Below are 25881 nucleotides of genomic sequence, written 5' to 3'. Positions count from 1 at the left end.
ATGCCTATCATCTGAATAATGGAGCTAAAATACTTCATTAAGCCATTTGGATTCTAGATAGTGTATTTCAAATAACGATTCAGAGAGCCAACTTCAGAATGCTTTTCTAATCAGCTCTTCAGAGACCCTGAATAGAATTCTCGAGTTATCACTGCAGTGTCAAACAGTCTGATCAAGAAAGGAAAGGTGAAGAAGTAGATTCTGGTAAACAGAAACCAGTGTGAAAATGTGTCCCTAATAGAAGTACTTTGGGGGAAGGTTTGAGCATATTTACCAACTGATATCTTTTTTATCACTTTGAGCTGTGACAGTGGTTTCTCCCCTGACCATGGATGCATAACTGAATCAAAATCTCTCTCTCTCTCTCTGTCTTTTTCTCTCGGTCCCTCTTTCTCTCTCTTTACCTACAAACTCTGATAGTGTGCTGGAGGAAAGATTTTGAGGCTTAGAGGTTGGAGTAGCAAAGCTCAAGCAGAGTGCAACAGCAGAGGAAACCAGAGAACAGGGACACCTTACAAACCCCGAGAGAGTGACAGCTGTGGCTCTCAAAGGCTTTTCCAGTGTCCCCATCTCAGTTCCTTGAAGATCCTGGAGCTTTCTCTTCCGTCCAGGAGAGGGATCCTGACAATAACCCCCCTTCTCCTTGAACTAGTTTGAGGGAGGGTCTCAGGTCTCACCAAGGTACCTAGCTGGCTTATATCACATTCCTGATAAGTGGACATACAGACTTTACTTGAATACCTCTGGCGACAGCCAGCTCATGACTTACCCTTGCAGCTCATGCCATTTCTGAACAACTCTCCTTGGTCAGGTACACACATGGCAATGGGGCACATAAACATTTCTACCAATTAGCCAATCAACTGATGACATGAAGTCAAGGCTGAGGATGCAGATATAGCCAGAAGAAAGGCTAATTTTTGCTGAAGTCAGCCTCTGTCTGCTAGTGCTGAATTGAAACACAGAGACAGAGTTTGGGGTAAAGGAGAAGAAATAGCTTTATTGCTTTGGCAGGTAAATGTGGGGCCACAGCAGACTAATGTCCTAAAGACTGTGCCCCTCATTGGAAAGAATTGTGAGAAGTTTTATAGTAAAAAGGAGAAAACCAGGATTCAGATAGGAATCAGGATTGGGGACAAACATGCAGTCTTCTTTTTTGGGGGGAATCTTAGACATTAAAGCTGGAGTCAGGAGATCTCAGCATGATCACAATGGTGGTTTTTTGGGTTACTGCCTCGAATAACAGTACTAATGAAAAAGGCATTTTGATCAGAGGTTAAAACAAACTAGGAAAGATCCTAAAAAACATCATGAGCTAATCATCTTTAACCCATAGGCAACTGTGATTAGGATGCCTAATCTTTAGCTTAGGGTGATTGTGTTTAGGGTTCAATTAAGCCAGAGAGAAGAACAAAGAAGGACTCTAAGCTGTTCAGTTTTAAAGTGTTCGTTTCTAGGGAGTTCCTGTCGTCTTGCAGTGGTTAACGAATCCGACTAGGAACCATGAGGTTGCGGGTTCGGTCCCTGCCCTTGCTCAGTGGGTTAAGGATCCAGCGTTGCCGTGAGCTGTGGTGTAGGTTGCAGACTCAGCTCGGATCCCGCGTTGCTGTGGCTCTTGCATAGGCTGGTGGCTACAGCTCCGATTCGACCCCTAGCCTGGGAACCTCCATATGCAGTGGGAGCGGCCCAAGAAATAGCAAAAAAAAAAAAAAAAAGCCAAAAAAAAAAAGTGGTCATTTCTACAAGAAGCATAAGGAGTGTAGCTTTTCTCTTAAGTGTTTAAGATGCCTATATGATTATGTGTCGTCCTTGAAAGGGAACCAGGATCCTGCCCCAAGGCTGCACTATTGTCGCTTGACTGTTCCCCCTTGTCTTTGCATCCCCTTCCTTCCCTGATCCAAAGCTGTCTGAACCTGTCCCTAGGAACTCAGGGAAGGTCATGGTGACTGAATGAGGCCCATGTCCTAAGAATAAGAAATCGGGGACGCAAAAAGGCTTTTATGCCCAGGAACCGAATAGGGCCATATATGGTGTCATAGTCACAATCCTATTACACATCCTCCCCCCAAACCCTCTTTTCTGTGGGACTTCCAGCCTGTGCACACAACAATGGATCAGGAAGGATGGAGCCCCTTTTTGTCACTTTGGCCTCTGTCCAGATTTGGGCTACCAGAAGGACACTATCAAAAGAAAGATAAGAAATTACTCAGGAAACACTGTAAAGCACCATGTCGGCCTCCATTAGATTAAAGCTGGGAGTCATAAAAATTGCCTTCGTGGTTTTTTTGGTCCATAGTTTTTTGTATAAAATTGTGTTTTTTATTCTGGTGACAGAAGTCAGGAAAGGTCATGGTGACTGAATGAGGCCCATGACCTTATATTTTCATTGTAGAAAATCTAAAAACAGGGTGAAGCACAAAGAAGAAAATAAAAATTATCCATTACTCCACCATCCACAGACAAATACTGTCATTTTGGTGTGGATGCTTCCGGAGGTTTGTTCATTTGTTGTGTTAATTAATTGGGATTGAATTTTTCATAGTGTTTTGTATTCGGCCATTATTTAACACAACACTCTACCATGAACATTTTTCCAAGTTCATTCCTTCTTCAATGTAAGCGTTAACACCTGTCGTATTAATGCATATAGAGGTATCATAATCTGTTTATGCATACTTATATTTATAGTACCTATGTATGCTATTTTTTATATATTTGTTTATAGTGCTATTGATGGACACTTAAGCTATTGGCAGCTTGGCATAATATTACATATGACATATCAGGAGCTCTGGGACCACAGAGGAAGAACCCAGACCTAAAGGGTCAAGGAGAGTTTCCTGGAGGAAGTGACACTTGAATATTACTTTTCAGATTAGAAGGCACAATAGAATCTAGCATCTGTTTACTCTTCACAGTTGACCAAGATGGCTTTATGATTCCCCAGCCCCCTTGCCTGACTAAACTTGAGAAAAGTTTTTTCCTGACTCTAAGCCCTGACTTCCCTTCTCTTAAAATATTTACTTTGGAAAAAACTTGTAAATTCTTTCTTTGCTCCTTTGAGATGTAAATCTTTTTTAAAACCTTCTTGCCAGTTTTACAGCCCAAGAATGTCTTTCTCAGGGACCTGGGAACCACCCTTTGGAAATGTAATCTTGAAGGAAGAGGATACAGCATCTCTGGATTTCTTTTCTCTGGGAGAGCAGGAACCCACCTTTGCCTGGCACCTTGCTCCAAGCTGTAAAATGACCTCCGGTTATGAAGATGTGACAAAGTTTACTTTACCTTCAAGTGAAGCCAATTACCAAATATAGATGGCGTGGAATTGGCAGAGTTAAGCTCAGAGGGTGTTCCAGCCTCTCTTTCCTATCAAAATCGTTTCAGTAGAGTCTTCCTTGCCTTGTTTGATGATTTTTGCTTTAATACTATGAACATCTTAAAAGTGTCTCATCCTATTGTGCAGGTGAGGAAACCATGCCTGAGAGAGAAGCAATCAAGCTAGGAAATCCATGAGCGCCTAAGGTGGATGTTGGTAAAGTGTTTGAGTTCTCTTTAGAAATCCCACATGCAGTGTTGATACAAAGAGGTTGAGATTAAATGGAGTGGTTTAATTACACTAAAAAGAGTCTTGAAAGCTGGATGACTCCTCTTTCACTTCTTCACTCACAAAATGAGAGCAATAATAGTACTATTTAAGGGCTGTTTGCTGTTTTGTTTTGTTTTGTGGCAGGTGGAATCTCCTGGGCCACACCAACAACCCAAGCCATAGCAATGACAGTTCTGGATCTTTAACCTGCTGAGCCACCAGGGAACACCACAAGGTTGTTGAGAAGATAAAATGAGTTAGTACACGAAAAGCAGAAGTTCTTATTAGTATTATTATCATTATTACCATGGAAGAACACAGATTTTATATTTATAATAGACTGAGATCGAACACCAGCTGTGTCATTTAATGGGTGAGTGGATTATCAATTCATTTGTGTCCTTATAGATTGTTGAAATTAAATAAGTAATATATGCAAAGCAAATCACTTATATTGGTCCTGTGGTGGGCAGAATTGTAAAAGCTCCCTGGTACCCAGTTATTCACTTAAACACTAATCTATAACCTGTAACTTATGATCTATAACCCTTTATAGGTACTGATTATAAAGGAATTTTGCAAATATGATTAAAGTCCCAAATCAGTTAACCTCAAAATACAAAGACAGCTGGATTGGCCTAATCTAATCACACACAACTCTGCAAAGCTAAAAAATTTTTTTTCTGCTGGTTGAAGAACAGAAGGTCAGAGAGATTCCAAAGTGAGAAGTATTCAAAATGCAGTTGATGTCTTTGAAGATGGAGGGGAAAGTCCTCCTGGAGCTGAGAGTGACTCTCAGCTGACAGCCAGCAAGAATTCACTCCTACATCCCAAGGAACCCACACCCCAAGAACAGAATTCTTCCAGCCCAAATGAACACAGAAGTGGATTCTTCCAAATACTCTTGAGAGGAGAGCACAGCTTGTCCTGTCTCTTAATTTCAGCCTGTGAGTCCGTAAGCATGCAGACAAGCCCACCCCAGCTTCTGATCTACAGCACCCTGAGAAAATAAATAAGGGCTGTTTTAAGCCACCACATTTGTGTTCATCTGTTATGCATCAATTACAAAACTAACACAGTCCATTAGTTACATGTGAAGTTACATGTTTACCCCAAACCTCTTTTAACCACTGTCAAATCCAAACCAAAAGTGGGACCAGGGACAGCCATGTAACACACTCTTTCCTTTCCTTTGTGCCAGTAGCCCCTGACCCAAGGTCAAAAAACTACATTATCTCCCAAAGGACATCCTGACCGCACAGGCAGAGGTCCTAGTTAAAAGTCTAGGGCAGCCTCAAGAGCCCCTTTGAAAATATACTTGCTTTTCAAGCCTCAGCACCAATGCACTAAAGAGATCAGACTGTTTTCAAAATTGAGAATTGCGGGCAAGTCCATTTGTCCCTTCTTATTGACATTTCTGACCTTGCTGGGAAAACATGTTATGTTTTGCTATAAAAATTATCAGAGAGTGCAGCTTGCTGAGTGATATTTTATATTAAAGGACAGAGCACTCAAAGCCACTCTCCTTGAAGGAGTCCTACTGCCACTAAAAATCTCTAGGATCTTGGTGAGACTTTTCCCTCAACATCAAGTCCACAGTGTTAACGGGGCCTCAGTGTTAACAAGGAATTCAGTAGATGGAACCACAGTGTGATGTTTTCTTGATTGAATTCCTCCATCCAACATACTTGGGTGCAGTGTTAGGTCTAAAAATAAAGACTTAGGCCTTTTAAGAAAAAAAAAATTATTTCCTAAAAGTTCTTGGTGGATATTGAGGGTCCTTGTGAACACTGGGTTTGTTTAGATGTTGATCCTTTTGATGACGCTGGAAACAAAATTAAAAGTCAAATGAGAATCAAATAAATATAAGTCCTCTAGGCTCTACCTCATTCCATTGAGGTTTCTTATTCTAAGATAGAAAACTTTTCATGTTTTGTCCCTAAACTACTTACTTTACTCTGAAATGGCAGAATGTCCATGTTGACCAAAATTCATTCAGAATTCAATTAAACATTTACTCATGTATGTTAGGAACAATGGTAGATGTTGGAGACAAATGCGAAGGAGACATAGTCCACATATTTAAATAGGGAAGGCAGATATTAACCTTTATAAGGAACTCAAGCTGCCCTTTTGTCCTTTCCTACATGTAGATGGGTCAAAATAAAAGACTGTACAGTGTTATATCAATAAGCAGTTGGGCAACTGAGGGTCAACTCCTACTTGCCTACCTCCTAGCTACGTATGTAACCTTGGACGGGTCATATAAATTCTCTAAATCCCATTTCTATCATATATAAAATGGGGTGGGGGGGGCTAATGATAATGAGATAATGAGGATATTGTGAAGAATAAAGGAGCTGGTCCGTGTAAAAATACCTGTCCCGGTGCCAGGTCCATAGCAAGCAAGTGGTGATAATGATTATCATTATTATGATTATAAGGATGATGATAATTAAAGGCCTTACTTGGCACTTACTAGTGCCAAGGGGGTGGATTTTCTGCATGATTAGTGAAACGGTTAAACCTCTGGTTCCTGTGTGGTGTGACTTTTCTAACTTGTCCCTTTTGACTGCTTCTCAGCACCATGCAGGAAGTCTTAGAGCTCCTGTTGAAAAGCCATCCCTACCCTGGAGAGGTTCAGTGTGAGAAGACCTGTCCATCTTGGCTTGGGAAACTTCTCAGAAGACGGCAGTTTTCTAGGTGGAAAAGAAGAGTGACAAATGTAAGGACTGGTATTAACAAAATGTTAGGATCCATGTGGAGGTAGTTGGAATGGCCAGACCATACATGAGCAAAGGGAAATGGTAAAAGATGAGACCAGTAGTTTAAGGAGCAGTCTGTGGAGATCTTCTTGTATCACGCCAGGGAGTTTGATGCTGAAGCACAGTGTGTAGGGATGTGGTATGTTCAAATCTACATTTTTAAGATCACCCTGGTAGCTATGAGGATGGATTTATAAGATGGCAAAACAAGAAACTGAGATCTTAGGAGGATGTTGTGTTGGAGAGGTAAGGGGATGGTTAAGAAAAAAGTCATAATGATGTGCAAAGGAACAGATGTTAAGCAGAGAACTATAAAGGAATATTACGTGGTGTCATGACCTATAATTATGGTGGACCATGACCCCTGTAAATTCAGAAGCCCTGGTGTGTCTTGCTGATGCTCCAGTGAGAGTTAATTGCCCTCTGCTCTCTGAGTCATCTTCTCCCTTTCTGCTGTGAAGGTCTGAGGTTTCCAGTTACTCTTAAATTGTCCTCAGCCTTGTGTCCTCCTGATCCATGTTAAGCTTCAGTCTAACTGCATACTTTGTGCAAATCACCGAGACTGAAAGAATGCTTTTCAAAGGCACAAATGGCAACTGATTTTATATGAACCACATTTCCACTTTTTCATGGACTGCTACTCCTTTGGAGAGAGAGTAACCAATTTTGAGATAATTAGAATGTGGGGAACTCTACTATTCCTGTAAGTGCTGGCAACTAGGGTGTGACTTCCTTACCACCTTCCTTTGCAGGGAGGATATTTACATTTCAAGGGCTGCAAAGTTCCCTCTTAAACCAACAAAGGCATCAACTAATTTGCCTGCGGCATTTTCTGTTATCAGTTTTCCCCCTGATCCCATTATTTTCTCGGTCATTCTAAACTGAACTCAAATGAGTAATTTACACCTTTGTAACCAACCACGTTTAAAGAAACTTCCGGTTTGAAACTTGTCTTTCTGATTAATTTGCATCTTTAAAAGATATAGCCAGTGTTGTATCTGCATTTAGTTAAAGAAATGAGATGACTCCCATTGAAAGCACACATACTTAAGAGAAGAATCTGCAATTGGCTAAAGTTATAATGATTTATTCTTAGGTTGATTTTTTTGTTTTGTTTTTTGTTTTGTTTTTTTCAGATCTGGTAGTGTAAGATTGTTTTTACTGTTATTATTACTATGCTTTTTACTTCAAAACAGAGTATAGCCTCAAAATGGCTATGAAAACTAAAATGTGTGCACATTTGAAAGTCACAAATAAGCTGAAACTGTTAAAAAGAGATGTGTTTGTTTTTACTTCTAAGACTGTGCAAGAAGCTAATAGTCACATAAGATAGCATGGTAATATATATTTCTTGATTACAAGCATTTCACCAGGCTCCAGAAGAGTATTCATTACTTTCAACACTAGTCATGGTTTCCTATGCCTAGACTGAGAAAAATTTACGTTTGAACAAAAGAAGTTCTAGCCTCCACTCTAACACATATATTTTGATAAATCACCAATTATTTTCCATAGCTCAATCTCCTCGTATTTGGTATGCTTCAAAGTACTTTAATTAACGTGGTTCTATACTAGGGAAATAAACATCCATAAAATATGTGAATTGTCCATTAAAGTTTATTTCAAAATAAAAGCCAAATGAAGAGAGATAACTCTTCAAACAGATGCATTGACTTCTTTGAAATCCAAACTAAAATGTGTATTCAGGAGTTTCTGTCGTGGCTCAGTGGTTAATGAATCTGACTAGGAACCATGAGGTTGCGGGTTCGATCCCTGGCCTTGCTCAGTGGGTTAAGGATCCGGCATTGCTGTGAGCTGTGGTGTAGGTCGCAGACGCAACTCAGATCCTGCGTTGCTGTGGCTCTGGCGTAGGCCAGCGGCTACAGCTCCGATTCGACCCCTAGCCTGGGAACCTCCATATGCCGCAGGGAGCAGTCCAAGAAATGGCAAAAAGACAAAAATAATAATAATAATAAAATAAAATAAAATGTGTATTCATCAAGGTCAGTATCCATCTTATATGTATCTTGTTTCTCTGATTCCCTCTCAACATATTTCCATAAATACAATAGGCACTCAATAAATTTTTAATTGATTAATTGATTGACTGATGTCATGCAGCATGTTGATGTTTATGTCCCCAACTCAGCCAAGACATACGACCAGTTGCTCTGGACTAAGCTCGAGCTGCCACCATAGGAAACAAATAACAGCCCAATAACCCAACCTCTAGGTCTAATTCGGTCATCTAATGAGACATATAACTTGCAGAAATTTCTGTTCAGTTTTCTCTTTCTCTTCTGCACCGAGCTAGCCTTACAAAAACCCTTTTCTGTGCAAATATGCTATTTTATTTAAACAGAGAATGTGATAGATTACAATAGCACTTTGGTCAAATATTAAAAAATAGAGAAACTTGGAAAGAGAGTCCTTTGGTTTCCCCATCCCCAAGTGCTTAAGTTGATTTTAGGCAATTAGCTCTCAAGGCAGCTTTTCTTCCTGCCATTTGTTTTATTTTCCCTGGAGAAACCAAGCCATCCACGGATCCTACAAACATTCCTGAGGCATCTCACAGTGTCTGGGCCCTATGCCGGACAGGTAAGGGAATAATAAATACAGTCCCTGACCTCAACTAGCTCACAGGTAAAGAAAAAAAATATTTAACTGCTTTAAGTATTACATTAATGCTGGTTCCAATTGCCTGTGGATTGTCCTGACCTCCCAGGGAGGCTGTGAGAAGAAGTGCAAAGATCCTAGATGCAAAGTAAATACAAAGACTGGAACAGTGCAAGTGCCCCACCAGCCCCAGAAGACAATGGAATCACAGGTGCAGACATCTGGAGTGCTGAGAGAGCCACTTTTCATAAGCAGTGGGTGGAAATGGTGCTAGGATGGGTGTCTGGGGGTGGAATGGAATCTGGAGAGGAGAGGTCTTGGGTGTGTCCTTTTCTACAAGGCGCCTGTGGGAGGATAAAGCAAAAGTCAAAATTTCCTTTTCCTGAAGCCAAGCTTTCGATGACTTTCAACTCTAAATACCGATTCTTCTTAGCACTTAATTTTCTTAGCACTAGTCTGCCTTTCTAAGGTAGTTCTTTAACCACTTTGAAACTGATCGCACTTATGGCTTGAAGTTAGCCAGAACACAGGTTGGGACTCGAACCCATGTGCCAAGACTCAAACTGAGGCAAAACCCAGATTGGAACTTGAACCTATGGTTTTTCAAATTAGAATTACTCACCTAGTGTCTGGACTTACTGGGGTCCAGGTTCTTTGTGCCTCCAAGCAGAAAAAATTCAAAAAGAGATAAAATGATAGGCAAGAAATAGATTTATTAAGATAAGGTACTTGTGGGAGTTCCCATAGTGGTGCAGTGGTTAACGAATCTGACTAGGAACCATGAGGTTGCAGGTTCGATCCCTGGCCTCACTCAGTGGGTTAAGGATCCAGCATTGCCCTGAGCTGTGGTGTGGGTCGCAGATGTGGCTTGGATCCCGTGTTGCTGTGGCAGTGGTGTAGGCCGGTGGCTCCAGCTCTGATTGGACCCCTAGCCTGGGAACCTCCATATGCCGCAGGAGCAGCCCTAGAAAAGGCAAAAAAACCAAAACAAACAAAAAAGAGATAAGTTACTTGTGAGAGATACAAGCAGGCAGGCAACAAGGCTCTGCCCTGAGGATTAGGTGGGCTACATTTTTATAATCCAAGGGAAGTGGGGGTGGGAAAAGACCTCCTCTTCCTCTTTCTTTGAGTAGTAGCTCCTCTTTGGTATCTGGTTAGAGAATATTTGACCCCATACGTGGAACTAGGACTGTCACAGTGCTTATTCAAATCAGCAGAAGGGTGGTCCTTAAACTCCTGCCCTCTGTCTGAACCTGAATGCAGGCCTCACCCCATGCCCCACCCAGTGACCTGAAACATCTTGTACCTCCACGAGTCAAACAAGCCTGCCTCCTCTGATGGCCCTCCCTAGCGATCACCAACCCACAGTGATCTCCCGCAGCTCCTAAGGCCTCCCTCTCCACCCACGGTCCCCCCACTGGTATCCCCACGGCTACCCATGCAACTATCCTACTCCATCCCTGTCACCTTAATTGAGAGACCTCAGTGGTTACAATGCACCAGCACTACAGTGCAGAAAGCACCCTGCTGAACCCTCAAAGGAAGAGCTGCTCTCCCAGGGGAGCGGCCCATGGAACAGCACAACAGGCTTGGAGAAAGGAAAGCTCTCTGCCAAATTATAGTCACTAGGAAATTACTCACATAAGAACCTGCAAGTCATCCTGGATTTGTGCTCTCTTCTCTCTGTGTGTGTGTGTTTGTATGTGTGTCTCTCTCTGCTTTTGTTTCATCAACAACCTGGTACTAAAGATTCTGCCTTATAAATAAATGGATTCTCCTCTCTACCTGATGCAAGTTGGACATTTGCAGTGACTTCCTTATCTTGTTCCTTCAGTCTATGCCATCAGCCCTTCAGCTGCTTAAAACCCTTCCATGATCTTTAGCGTGGTTACAAAGCCCTTCACATTGTGTCCCTCGCCTAAATTTCCAGCCTCATTTTCCACAGTGCCGTCCTGTATTTTTTTCCTCCAGCACTCAGGCCAGCCCTTGGTCTAGATACTTTCCCCAAACTCCTGCTCATCTTTGAGAATAATGAGAATACCTCCACATAGGGTTCCTAACTCATCCAGATTTGCATTGGAATTGCTAGGTTTACGTCAAAAGTCCCACATCCCGAGAAATCCCTCTTGGTCCCCTTTCCTCTAAGCCTTCCTTGCCCCTCACTGGTCAGGTCAGTATCCTTCCTTTGTTCTACCACAGTGCAGGTGTTCTGTCTTGGAACACAGTTAGCACTTAATAGAAAGGAAGGAAAGGAAGGAGGGAGAGAGGAAGAATGGAAAAAAGAAGGAAGAAAAGACTGAAGGTGTGTTATAATAACACACATTGTTGAACTCCAACAGACCAAGAAGACATCCTGGGCTTCTCAGGCACCATGAATTTTTAAGATGTAATGTCTGTTGATTTAGTTTTTCCTCCTAAGTGAACTTCTTCCTATCAACACATGGAAGTAGAGAGCAATATCCTATTCCATAGGATATCTTTTCCAGGAATATATTGGTTGGGGATTAAGGATAAATGCTAAAAAGCTGCTGTAACAAATAAGCGCCAGTATTTCAATAGTGGGACATAATAGAAGTTTACTTCTCACTTAGATAGAGTTGAATTTAGAAAGCAAAGTTTCCACATTGGGTGGGTCTCTTCCATGTGATCATTTAGCGTCCCAGGCTCCTTTCACCTGGTGTCTCTGCCATCCCCCTGAGGTTGGAGTCCTCTAAGTCGAGGCAGCACACAGGATAAGGAAATGGAGACTAAATTATGGGAGGTTGTATAGCCTGGTCCTGGTGAGGTTTCTACACATCATTTTCCTCTCATCCCATTGGCTAGAACTCAGTCACATGATCACACCTACCTGCATAGGAAACTGGAAAATGCAGCCTAGAAACTGGAAAATGTTTGCCCAAGGGAAAGCAAAAACAGGTTGGATGAGTGACTAATCACCTTCTGCCAATCCAATGAAACAAAATTCCCTCCTACTAGCTAGATAAGCTTGGACAATTAGTCTTCTCTCTCACACTCAGCTTTTTTTTTCCCAATAAAATGGGGATAATAATGGTGTTTAACTCATAGGGAGGTTGTAAGATGTGTCTCAGATGACATAATAATGTAAAATGATAAGCTCAAAGCCTGGGATAGTCTTTGTGCTTCATAAATATGCTTCAGTTATTATTATTTGTATTATTATTATTATCACCTACTCTTACTGTTATTACTGGTATTACCACTACCCACTTTTATGACAAGAACATTCTAAGCAAGAAGTTATCATTAAAAACATTTTCTTCTGGCTCCCTTGGAACTCTGAAAAGCCCCAGCCACCTTCACACAGTCTGCCATCCCCTTCATCAATCCCATTCTCAGGTCCTCTGGCTACCTTATAAATCCTAAGCAACCAGGAGGAAAGAACCAGAGTTCAGTTCTTTGACCACATATACACTATCTGTCAAGTTTTACAAAAGGCAGTAGTATCCATCATTGGACAATGATAAACTGTAATGAAATACAATGTCACTTGTACTCAACCATGCATTTTATGAGGATACCATAAAGTTTTACCATCGGCCTCAAAAAGCAATAGTAAACCCCTATGATTCCTTATGTTCTACTTTCCTGGGTGCCTTCAACAAAGACAACTATTGATTTTGAGTTGTCCACAGTACACTCTATAAAAAATTACCCTCATGCCATGGCTTTGGTTTTCCCAGGCTCATATAATGGGGAAAAATAGGAGGATACCACAGAAATACACATCCAAGAGGGTTCTATGGAACCCTTTGGTTAATGGCAGCCTCCATTTTAACTGTGCTCAAACCTGAATCTAGAAGCCAAAATCCTAGCAGCACAGAGGCCTTGAATAGAAATCCACATTCTTTCTGACACCAAACAGAGTCAAAGCAGAGGCAATAGAGACGTATTACTTCAATAGCACAGAGGACTCCTATCTTCATAGGTTTTTAAATGATCTGTTATCATATTTGATTCTCACAACACCCTTGTGGTAGAGATATTATGTCCCATTTTACAGATAAGTAACCTTCATCATCATAAGAAGGCTCTGAATTAAAAGAAGCTGCCCAGATGGTAAGGACGTAGCATCCTAGTGACAAGAACCCACTTTGTCTGATCCGATTCCTGGAGTATGGCCCATTCCTAACTGCTGACTTCTCCTCATCGTGCACCATCAAAAACCAGGATGCACCCAGGATGCACCCAAGCAGAAGGGTCTATATGAAAGGAGCCAAGTATGGAAATGTGTGGGCTGGATGGAGAGCAGAGACAAAGAAGTTTGGGCTGAGAAGAACAACACAACCTCAACACAGTCCAAAGTCCATGACCCCAGGGAAAGCCGGGAGAGATGAAATGCTTCAAAAGTCAGAAGGATTTCATTCTGGACTGGAGGTGGGGATGAGATTCAAGTTCTAGGGGGCCCTCTTAGAACCGAGGTCACACATGACCCAGACGGGATCATACTTACTCCAGGGACCCAAAGGAACATGGCCATGGACGTGCACCATCCTGAATCCTTAGAGGAGAAAGAGCACCTAAAGGGCACCTTCTAAATTCCCCGGCCTTCCACCTTCACAGGACAAAAAGGCTACAGTAAACCACCAGCTGTGTGAGGTGATAATAGCCAGCAGACAAGGAGAAGTAGGGAAGCATTTCAAACAGTGGGGGTTTATTTCCTTTCCTTGCATATTTCCCCAAAATGCCTGCAGAAAAGAAAGATAATCAGCATCTGAGCAGCTGTGGACCATTCACAAGGAGCTGCTTAGTTCTTCCTAACCAAGAGGAATGTATTTTCAGATTTTAATGTAAAATACAGCGCTGACCCCGAACCCATCATTACGATTGCTTGCTCATCCTCTCTAGCTTGTATGTTTCCCTCATACTGGGTGCAATTTTTGTTTGGTTTCATCAGGCTGTGGTTTTTTGTTTCCTTTCTCTGACTGCTCTGCTCATGCCGGATGTCAGGTATGCAGGTGGGTGGGGTGGGCCCACGTGGAGACACTTGCACTGCAGCTGTCTCACCCACACACAGAGAGCCCAGTACAAAGCAGTAACACAACCTGGACTGGAATTGGGGATGAGATTCAAGTTCTAATGTGAGCCACAGATGCTCCCTGGTTTCCTGGAATCACTTGGAAACCAGGTGGCCTGGTGCACACCCGTAAATTGCCAAACTCATCTGTAACCTCCTGGCTGCTGCCACCTCACTGCTTCCTCTTCTTCCTCAATTGCCCCCTGAAAATGTAAGTTCCTCCCAAGCACGTGTTACCCAAAGAATAAAGGCAGATGTCTTACAGATGCTTTTATGCATGAAGACAATAATCAGAAATGAGGAGAAGAAATTGGTGGCAAGTCAAAAGCTAGTAGCAGCAGATAGCTTTTGTACAACCTGTCATAGGCAGTTTGGTAAGGGTGATTGCCGCCCCCACCCCTGGGGGAGACGCCCAGCTGGTTAATAGTCTGCCCCAATCTGCATCAGGTCTTTCTGGCAATGGCCTCCTCCCCAAGTCATCCAAATGAAAAGGCAAGTTAGTACACCCTTGCCATTCGTTGCTTACTGCCATGCTGTTCCGTCTTAGCTGAACTCTATCTTTGGAGCCTATTACCAGAAACAAAGGATAGAAGACTGTTTTCACATTTTATTTAGCCTGTTGTTGGGGTTGGAAAGGCCTCTATCTTCACCAAAGCCCTCAGATGTTGATTAGGCTGGGACCTCATTCCAACAGTCCTCAAGGTGGGGGCCCAAGTTCAAGGAAGCAGCATCCTTGGGGCCCTTCCTCCACCACGAGGTCCTTAAAGGGAGCTGGGTGTGACTCCAGCTCCACCCTGCACAGAGGTATTTGGGGCACCATGGGTGCTCTTCCGATTGAATTGAATGCGAGGGATTTTATATTGAAGTAGCCAAAGGACCACTTTCCTCTCCAATAAGTGTCCTCCTGGGCGATTTTCATTTTCTCCTTGGCCTTTCCTACACTTTGTTTTTCAGGTTCCTGACACAAACAGTCATTATTTTCATAATCACTTACTTGAAAATCAATTGTATAAAAATGAAGACTCCTCAGAAGCCCCTGAAACCCTGCCTCCAAGAGGGTAAATTTTCTATTCTGAAAAAGACATAAAATGCAGGCTCTGCAGTATCTCATAATTCAAAGGTGAGAGCAGAGAAGGCCCCGTGGTAGAAGAGCGAAAACAGAAGGTAATAACAAATATGCTGTAATAGTTAAAATCAGAGTATTGTTTTTACAGAGACTGTGCTAAGCACCCTTCTTAAGCATGACTTCATTTATCCTTCCATCAACTGAATGGTGAAGGTTCTGTTGTTATCATCATTCTATAGAAGAGAAAACCTAGAGATAAGGAGATTTAATAACTTGCCCAAGGGCACATGGTAAGGGAAAAAGACTAAGCCATGCTCTCCGCCACTCATCTACAGAGTGGTCAATGTGCCCAGGGATCTGTTACTCTATTAGCATGAAAAGGTCCACTTTATGAACCAACAAGGACATATATAATTCCGTGGTAAATTGTATAGGATACACTATAAGTTCTATAGGAATTCAGATAAGGAAGAAATTAAATCAATGGGACCTAAACTAGTCAGAAAAGACTTGAAGAAACTTCTTGGCACCAAAGGATGCTGGAAAGTTAGTTGAATAAAATGCCGAGGTGATGGGAAAGACGACAGCATTAAAAAAAAAAAAAAAAAAAAAAAGGAATGCAGGCAAAAATAACTTTATATTTTTGAGGATGGAGAGAAGAAAGTCAATAAAATGGAAAAACCAGTCTCCGAATCTTCTTCGTTCTCACATTACTTCATCTTATTATTATCATTACATTTTTTAAAATAATTCAGAGCCCTCCTTCAGAATCTGATAAAGGCTATGGATTCTCTTTCCTTGTTGAAATGTGTGTACACTCTGATATCACTTACATGTGGAATCTAAAAATTACAGCAAACTAGTGAATATAACCAAAAAGAAGCAGATTCTCAGATATGGAAGACAGACTAGTGGTTGATGGTGGGAGAGGAGGAGGGGCAATAAAGAGGTGCGGGAGTGAGAGGTACAAACTCGCAGGTGTACGACAGGCTATAACGATGTATTGTACAATATGGGGAAAATAGCCAACATTTTGTGGGGGGAAAAAACCTTAAAATGGTGAATTTTATGTTATGTATCTTACCACAATAAAAAATGGAATAAAAAAATTGTAATCCTAAAAATAAATAAATAAAATAAAATAAAATTCAGCATTCTTAAAAGAAAAAAACCTACATACACTCTAAAAACTGTGTTGTGCGCAGACCCTGCAATTGACACCCCTCCCCCATATAGAACTTCCTTCCGCAGCTAAGCCTATGCATGAAATTCTGCTGCAGAACCCCTGCCTTAAAATAACCTAGGTTGGATTTATTTTTTCTAGATTAAATAAAGCCAGGTACCAAGCAGTGTAAGAAGTACATGGGACTCAAAGTCCTGGATGCTTCATCCCAGTAATTTTAGCCTCCATCTAGATCCTTAGCATCCATGTCCTGAAGTAAGCCACTCCCTCACTTGGAAAATATTTATAGAATGTCAAATATCTGCAAGGACCCAGCCTCCTGAACTCATGACTAAATCCTTTGTCTTGTTTCCCAAATCTGAGGTTTCTGTCCATCATCTAACCTTGCCTTTCTCCTTTCTACGTGGGTGGTAGGATGGCTTAGAAGTGTTCAGGACACAGCACTTCCTTTCTCCAGCCTCCATACCAGATTCACCTTGCACTTGCCTGTTGAACAAATGCTTTTTAGGTAATTTCTCTCTCACTCCGAGATTTTCTAAATACAACTCTCTCTTTATATGCGGATGCTGTTTACATATCTAGAAGGTCATGTGGCTTATGGGAAGTCAGGCACCTTTATAGCCAGAGAGTTCAAAAGTCAGCTCAACCACTTCCACGCTAGAAGGTGTTGGGGAAGAAGAAACTCATTGGCCTTGGTTTGGTGATCTGATAAGTGGGAGTACTAGTCTACATTTCACAATTATTATACAGAAGAGAAATTACCCATACCTGGTGTTTGGCATTTAGGAGGTGTTCAGAAAATAGAGCATACGTATGTTTTCGCTTTTATCAGCATATTTATTGCTTTACATTTTAACCTCTTGGAGAGCAAAACAGACAAACAAAAATGCTAGAATCATATTTGTCATTTGATCCTGGGCATGGGAGGAAATTGTGTTGACATAAAGGAATTAATCAATGCATTCTTCGTGTAACTCAGATTTTGGCATTATTCCTGACTTCAGTTATTAGATAATGCTGCCCAGATCCAGTTTTCTGCTTCAAATAAGAGACACGTCCTAATTATTTGGCTAACCATGCAATAAGAGACTTTTTACTTTAAAACATCAGTGTGAATCCCTGTGTTGCTAGGGAATATATTTCAGTACCAGGGGACCTTGTTAGATCATTTCTCGTAATCAATTAGTCGGCCTATAGGCAAGGCTGTAAATTCTTTAACTATCCTCTCCCTACAGGTTTTGACAATTTCCTTTCTTCTTTTTAGAAGCTAAAACCTCCAAGAAACACCCTAAGTAGTTGCCATCGCATTTCAACTAGTTTCAAAGTTTTATTCTTTGCAGCTCAGCTTCTCATCTGACAGAAAGCAGGAGGTCCACTGCAACCCCTCTCTGCCTCACTAGGAAAAGGGAGCCCACTCTGGGCCCCCCAGGATTCCGGACAAAAGCACACAGCGCCTTGGAAAGTTACCGGGGATGCAAAATACCGCCATTAAAGGAACTCTTTTAAACTAAATTGATTCTTTGTTCTTTTGCCAATTGGCTAATCCTCCTCTTGAGACACGCTTACATTTCGGAAAGCTAAAAACACAGCTCTCGGACTGAGACTTAGAGGAGGCGAGGGATGTGCTGACATAGACATTAAGTAGGATTGAGCTGACCGCGGCTGCATCCTGATTAGCTGCTGGAGGATTTCTCCAGGCGCTGCCATCTCCCGTGGCAGGAGCGTGCATCAGGAAAGGGAGGGAAGAAATGTGAAGGGAAACTGAGAGCAAGGCCTGGGGGTCTGAGTCAGTGAGGATGCTGACAGGGGTGGTCCATTACCCTCACACCAGCCGCTAGATTGCAGTGGTGACGTTTTTGCCCCCGCAGGAATGTTTTCTCTTTTTCATATCCTTTTCCATTACGGTTTATAACAGGATGTTGAATAGAATTCCCTGTGTTATACAGTAGGACTATGTTGTTTATCCATGCTGTATATAAAATAGCTTGCATCTGCTAATCCCAAACTCCCAATCTTTCCCTCTCCCTCACCATCCACCCCCCCCCCCCCCCCCGCTCCCCGCCCCGGCAACCACAAGTCTGTTCTCTATGTCTGCAAGTCTGTTTCTGTTTCGTAGATAAGTTCATTTGTGTCATATTTTAGATTCCACATATGAGTGATATCATATGATATTTGCCTTTCTCTTTCTGACTGACTTCACTTAGTATGAGAATCTCTGGGTCCATCTGTGTTGCTGCAAATAGCATTATTTTGTTCTTTTTTATGGCTAAGTAGTATTCCATTGTATATGTGTACCACATCGTCTTTATCCATTCCTCTGTTGATGGACATTTAGGTTTTTGTTTCCATGTTTTGGCTATTGTGAATGGTGCTGCTATGAACAGAGGGGTGCATGTATCTTTTTGAATTATAGTTTTCTATGCCCAGGAGTGGGATTGCTGGATCATATTACGGTAGTTCTATTTTTAGTTTTTGAGGCACCTCTATACTGTTTTCCATCGTGGCTGTGCCAATTTACATTCCCACCAAGAGTGTGAGAGGACTCCTTTTTTTCTACACCCCTCTAGCATTTTATTTTTTAAATACTTCTAGCTTTCCTGACTTTCACGAGGAAACTCTGATACCCTGGTCTCCATCTTCACAATATGGTCCTAAGGAGAATCCTCAAGTGTAGACAGCAAAACCATTCAGTCTACCACATGCGGTTCATGGTGCATTTCCCTTAAGATAGGATGGACATGAGGGGAAAGGGAGACATAGAATGAGGATGACAGACTAAGTCTAGGAAGGCAGGGGTAATGGTCAGAGCCTCATGAAGATCTTTCTTAAACTGAACAGTTACAACAATTTTTTTTTATTTTTAAGGTTTTGTCATTATTTTGTTATTATATGGTGTCTGTTCGATGTACAAATGTAGATAGACAAAATAGAAAAGAGAGTATTCATAATCCCCCAATTCCTTAATCCTTCCAGTCATTTATATGCATTTATGTAAAATGTATATGTATGTATGTATATACACATACACATACGTGTGTATATACACATACACACACACATATATATCTTTCACATAAATGAGATGTACTATAAATGTTATTTATACACCATTTATGCATTTTTGGCTAATAAATTATGATGGTTAATTTTGTGTGTCAATTTGACCAAGCCACGGGATTCCTATATATTTGGCTCAGCGTTATTTCTGGATGTGTCCGGGAGGGCATTTCCAGATGAGATTAGCATTTTAATTGGTAGATAGAGTAAAGCTGATTGCCCTCCACAGCGTGGATGGGCATCATCCAAGCCCACATTCGCTCCTTCTGTGTAACTGATTGAGCTGGAACATTGATCTTCTCTGGTACCATCAGCTCCCCTAGTTCTCAGCCCTGCAAACTTGGACTGGAATTCCGCCACTGGCTTTCCTGAGCCTCCAGCTTGCAGACTGCTGGTCATGGGACTTCTCGGCTTCCATAATCATGTAAGCCTATTTCTTACAATACATCTCTCTGTCTCTGTCTCTCTCTGTCTCTTTCCCTCTCTCCCTCTCTCCATATATGTGTATATGTGTTCTCCAGAGAATCCTAGCACATAAATACACCTTTATGTAACATATGATATGCATTATTATGTATACATAATATACAGAATCCTAACATATAAATACATTTTTAGCGGTTACGTAGAATCTCATTGGATTACTTAAACATGATTTAATTTCTTAGTTTCCTGTTTGGGGACATTTAGATGGGCTTCAAATTTTTAGCTGTTATAAGCCCCCAAGAAAAGCTTTCTTGAACACATGATATTAGTTATTGCATGTTGTTCTAAACATTGTGGTGGTCCTGTGGCTCTGTTATCCCTCCCACCCTGTCCCTATTTTTAGTACTGGGTTATAGTAGATGATATAGGCTCAGGCTGTTGCCTGGGGCAAAAGAAAACATAGTGCCTTCCACTCCTTCCAAAGAACTGACAGGAGCTGGGTCCTTTTAGGCCTCCTCAGAGGTTCTGACACCACCATCCTCCTCAAATGATGATTGAATGGTTGCTCTGTAGGGAATACACAGAGCACATGCTTCTCAGATCAGCCAGTTCAAGCCTCTAAGCACAGCCTTGGGAGGGGGACACCTGATAAGGTAAACTCCACCCCACCCCACAAAGTATCTAGAGCAGAACTGACACTTTCAGCATCCACCTTAAGGGATTCAGAACAATGAGATCACAGCACATGAATCTTTGATTCTCTCTCTGTTTTTAAAGGTTTCAGGATAATTTTTAAACATAGCAGCTCTAAGATTGATGGGGTTGGGAGGCTGCACCGGAGAAATAGAAAGTTAGAGTAGGTGAATAGAACCATCTCCAATTAGCAGTGCCATTGGTACACATCATAAAATATTCAAAGACTTCTTGGCAATGTCAACTGACTCATAATTGACTTAAATGAAGCACTGAAAAAAAAAAAAAAGGCCTTTAATCTCTCATAAAACATGTCTCTAAAAATTAAGGCTGGAATCACAGTTCAGCACAAAAACAAAGAAAAAAGAAAATCCAGCAGGGATTCTAGTCACCTACATGGATTTGTCATCTGGTGCATTTGCTTCATTAAGCATCCCCAGATTTGAGGTAGTCCAGGCCTTGGTCTCAATGGTTTTTAATGGAATGTGTATCCAGGAGGATATAAACAGCATTGCCCATGTTATCAGTGATGTTTTCATTTACTTTTCACACTCAGGAGAAAAAAAAAAAAAATCAAAGAACAAAAGAAAGGAAGAGAAATCCTTAAACAGCTAACCTTCATTGTGCCTGTGATGTTTTAAAGTCCAAACACAGGTGTTTAGAAGAGCTCCAAATGGAAATGACCTCTGCATGGCTTCTGTCCCTGAAAGCTCTTTGCAGGGGATGGAAATGCTGATGCCACGTTGTGCCAGCTGCTGAAAACCAATGAGATGCATCCCTCCCCAAATTTGTATTCAGTGATGGTCAGTTAGGAAGCTTGAACTTGGTCAGAGTGGGAGTTTTTACCATGGATATCAGCAAATGCTACTAATTGGGGCTTTTGTTTTTCCTGAGAGGTAAATGTTGTTAAACATTTATCAGCACCTCCCGGCTTCCTGCCCTTGCCCACAGCCCAGTAATCCTCCTCCTCTAACCCAGCATGGCCAGTGCAGAGGTGAGCCTCTGGCTGACCACACACATACTCCTTGGCACATTCAAGAAGCATTTCTTTATCCACTAATAAAAGACCAATCTTAGACTTATGAACAAGAGGCATCTTCAATCTTCAGAAAAGACTGAAATTCTACTTATAATTCTCATTTTCACTTTAATATTCCCAAGGCACATTGACACCCTGAACTCTCACAGTAGTTAGAATAAGAAATTAAATTAGAAACTCTCGAGCAGCTTATTATAAATTATTCGTGTGTCCACTTGTCAAGCCATTAGAGTTTTCAGAGTGGCTCTGACTCTTTCCTGGGTTGTTCTTGTTCGTAAGCAAAGTAAAAGAGCAGGCTTGTCCCTGATGCAGCCTCCCCAGTAAACGTGCAGCCTTCAAGTGTGTTGATTGACTAGTATTCCACAAACTCCAGGGTACTAAGTGAAAGCTGCTACATCTCTGTTAGGAATTAGTGTCTTTCCAAATGTCGTATGATATCATTTATATCTGGAGTCTAATATCCACCACAAATGAACCTTTCCACAGAAAAGAAAATCATGGATTTGGAGAGCAGAGTTGTGGTTGCTAAGGGGAAGGGGGAGGGAGTGGGATGGACTGGAAATTTGGGGTTAATAGATGCAAACTATTGCCTTTGGAATGGATAAGCAATGAGATCCTGCTGTATAGCACTGGGAACTATATCTAGTCACTTATGATGGAGCTTGATGGAGGATAATGTGAGAAAAAGAATGTATATATGTATGTGTGACTGGGTCATTTTGCTGTACAGTAGAAAATTGACAGAACTCTGTAAACCAGCTTTAAAGGAAAAAATAAAAATCATTTTTAAAAAAAAGGAATTAGTGTCTTTCCACATGAATGCGTTAATAGCTATCATTAATAACCACCCAAGCGTGAAACTGACAGACAAAATATTTGCAGGTTATGACTCTATCACACCAATTTCATTTGTTCACTGATTTATTACAATTTCATGCTTAAGATAATACAAATTTTAGCTATGCTAACTTCCATGGATCATAATACTTTCTCTGCCAGGCTGCATCACCAAATAATATCCTTTTTGAATTTGTAAATTGTTTTAGTGGAGAAGAAGAATGGACTTAGCACTAAGATACCTGGAAAATGCCTTAAATATCCAACCAAAGACCAATAGCTCACAGAAGTTTTAGTGGAGAACTAAACCCCTCTCTATGCCGACCGCACTTTATGGTAAAAAGGCAGAAATTCCAACTGCGTTGCTTGGGCTCTGAAAAAAAAGGAAAAGAAAAGACAATGCCACCTTTTTTTCTCTGAGCTCAGATCCTTTTTGGGAGTCTCTGAACTCGGGCTTCTGTCTACTTGAACTCACTAATGGATGGATCCAATCACCTCTTATAACAAACTACCACATACCTAGTAGCTTAAAACAGCAGAGATTTATGACCTTACAGTTCTGAATGTCAGAGGTCCAAAAGGAGTCTCGCAGAGCTTAAATCAAGGTGTAGGGAAGAGCTGCCTTCCTTCTGGGAGCTCAAGGGGAAAAAAAATTTTTAACTCTTTCCAGCTTCTAGAGGCTACCTGCACTCCTTGGCTTGTGGTGACTTCAACAATTTTCAAAGCCATTAGGGTATCATCTTTAAATCAGTATCTGTCCCTCTTCCTCTGCCTATTCTGCCTCCCTCCCTCTTTCCTTCCCCTCATAAGGCCACTTGTGATTACATTTGGCCCAGCCAGATAATCCAGGATAATTTCCCTATCTTAAAATCCTTACCTTAATCAAGTCTGCCAAGTTCCCTTCATCAGGTAAGCTGATAGAGTCACAGTTTTTGAGGATTAGGACAGGGATCTCTTAAAGAGTCTGTCTTTATTCTGTTTACCAGAGTGTGCAAACTGCCATTGGGGACTGGGAAGATAGTGGCTCATGGTGTGCAATAAAACCAATTGGCAAAACTATTGCCTGTATTAATTGAGAAGATAGAAAATGGACTCGTACGTCTTACTCAGGAGATTTCCAGGCAGAGTGGTGAAAGTGCCAACTGTTGGGTTTGCAAGGAGAAGTTCAGAAAACGCAAAAGAACTAGGAGGTAATGGGTTGCAAAACAAAACTACTTCACATTCACATTCACCATCTTTAAGTCAGTAAAACATTCAAAAAGTGAGAAATGACCTCAGGGTTGAGATCAACTCAGAAGTTTATTTATAAGACCTTTTGTTAAGACCTCAGACGGAGTCAGCAGAGTGCCTAGTTAGACCCTCTCAACTAGAATAAAGAATTTCTAAAAATCTTCAAGGCAAGGTCCCACAGCACCCTGACGCTCAGCCCAAAATAGAGAGAGGTCTGTCTCAAAAAGAATTATGTACGTGACTTTAAGGGCATGAGGTGAACCCAGTCAGATTCATAGAATTCCCACCGAGTGGCCACATGTAAAAGCTTTGTATCAGCTTGGACTTACGGGGGCAGAGATAGTTCAAAATGAATAGAGGCTCTGGGCTCTACAAGCAGGAAGTAGGTTGAGAAAGCTTCTTAGCTACAAAGACAGACTGTTTCTTTCAGAACAAGAAAGACTGGAGGGTAGAGGCAGGAGCCACAGAGAACAATGGGTTAGGAGGCCACTCCCAGGGGCAGAGCCGGGACCTCATCAAGCATCATTCCCTACTTTAGACTAAGGAACCCTGACCCTGTGTCCCTGGCTGGAGTTCAGAAATCTTATGGATCCATGACTGCTCTGAGCCCCTCCTACGCCTCTTCTTTTGTATTTGCTTCATTTTATCTCACTTTGTTTTTCTAAAGAAGGGCAGCCTCCCACAGGCAGCACTTCATTTAGATGTGTCTGGAGTCTTGGAAGCTTGACCACACAAGGTTGTCCTACAAATAGACCTTGAGAGCTTTTCTGGAGGGTCTAGCAGGGAAGCTCAGCCACTCATATGCCCTTGACCAAAGAATGATCCTCCTGTCTCAGGAAAGGTCATCCTCTTCCATTGAGCACACAGTTTGGGGATGGACACACGCCCAGCAGTTCAAGAGAAAGGGGCCAGCCACGTTAGCCGAATAAACCCTGGCCATCAGTGCGGTGACGGATGTCACTGCCCAATGGCCCTCACATGCTACCTCTCTCTCCTTTTTGAATGAGATTTTCTACTGTAGTCAGCTTAACCCTGTCTTCTGTTTCACTTTTGGATATGGGGTAAAGCAGTCAGGGAATGTCTCTTTTTCATTCACAGGTTTGTAGATGAAGAGGAGCTGCACCCAAATGGCCTCATAAACATCTAGACCAGATTCAAATAATGCGTTCATAAGTTTCTTCCATGATGTCATAATTAGGTGAGACTCTGAAGGTCCTAAAAGGGATGAGTGTATTTGCTTATAGGAGCGAACAGAGAGCGAACTATCATAGATGATTAAATTAATCTCCTTCCATGAATATGATCTCCCAGTATCCACAGCTTTGCGACATCTCCTTACACTGAGTCTGAGCTTGGCTGCATGAATTCCCTTGGCCCATAAGACTCAGCAAACATGACAGAAATAGAAACTTGAAAGGAGCTGATATGTTTGGGGCTCATCCTCTTGTAATGACGCCTCCACCCTAGCACAGTCTAGCTTCCTTGAGGATAAAAGACCAGCTGTCTCAGATGAGCCCAACCCCCAGCCAACCCTCTAGCTCCATGAAAACACACAAATGTACACAGCCAACCAACAGAACCATTTCATAGCAGTAGATAATGGATCTAGGAATTTAGTATAAGCATGGTCCCATGAACTATTGAGAGCAAATGATGCTAAGTTCCAAATTAATTGTCCTTTGCTAGTATCTGGACCCAGCCTACCTCCCCATCTACTCTGCAAATCAGTCTACACTGGTACCATTCACTGCATTAGTCCCAGATTATCACTTCCAAATCCCATTCTTCACAATCAAGTCTGGCTCTCACTTACCTCCACACCCAGACTCCCAGAATCATACTTTCAGATTTTGAAGAATATTTGTCCATGGTTTCATGAGGTTTTAAAATAACCTCAGCCTTATAAGATGTCATAAATGCTCCTTGGGCTTTCTGTTTTCTAATAGCCCAGATTATAAAGCTATGAAATGTGTCATGAGAATAAACCTTCTTCATCAAGAGGAGCGACCATAGCGGCTGGTTTTAAGAGCCACTTCTCTTGCTCAAGATATTTTATCACTTTTATAAAAATAGCTGGTGTTATTTTAAGTAGCCTCCTTTTATCCTCCAGTTTGTATCTGAGCCTGGGCTCCAAGCAAAGTCAGGAAAATGAGAAACTTCTCTACCACATAGATTAATAAGGCAGATCCAAGCACTTCAGCACCCAAGTCCCTCCTGGGAAGTAACTTCCATGCTTAGGAAAGGACTCTTCTAGGTTGAAGCTCATTATATCATTTCTGGGAAAATAAAAAAGGAGAACGATCTAAACATGCTCCCTTACTCCCTGCCAGGGACACTGGAAAGAAATG

At 41.7% G+C, this 25881-nt stretch overlaps 2 long non-coding RNA genes across 2 annotated transcripts in view; one reads left to right on the top strand and one right to left on the bottom strand.

The window, feature by feature from the left end:
- The window catches only part of LOC110262069 (uncharacterized), a 49874-nt gene extending 24345 nt beyond the window's left edge, over positions 1-25529 (bottom strand). Inside the window, exon 1 of the long non-coding RNA XR_014813692.1 lies at positions 25347-25529. This is a non-coding gene — a long non-coding RNA (uncharacterized LOC110262069). The remainder of the gene's footprint in view (positions 1-25346) is intronic.
- On the top strand, positions 3214-8087 carry LOC146400367 (uncharacterized). Its single transcript, XR_014813554.1, has 3 exons — positions 3214-3532; positions 3731-3959; positions 6170-8087. It is a non-coding gene; the product is annotated as an uncharacterized LOC146400367 (long non-coding RNA).
- Positions 25530-25881: the final 352 nt, after the last annotated feature.

This window comes from Sus scrofa, chromosome 8 (genome assembly GCF_054392235.1).
Source record: "Sus scrofa isolate SSC_HxYL_T2T_F1_AM1 chromosome 8, Sscrofa_HxYL_maternal_Yorkshire_Landrace_v2.0, whole genome shotgun sequence".
NCBI classification, from domain to species: domain Eukaryota; kingdom Metazoa; phylum Chordata; class Mammalia; order Artiodactyla; family Suidae; genus Sus; species Sus scrofa.
The sequence above is the reverse complement of the archived record's forward strand: the minus strand, read 5'-3'. Positions and strand labels throughout refer to the sequence as shown.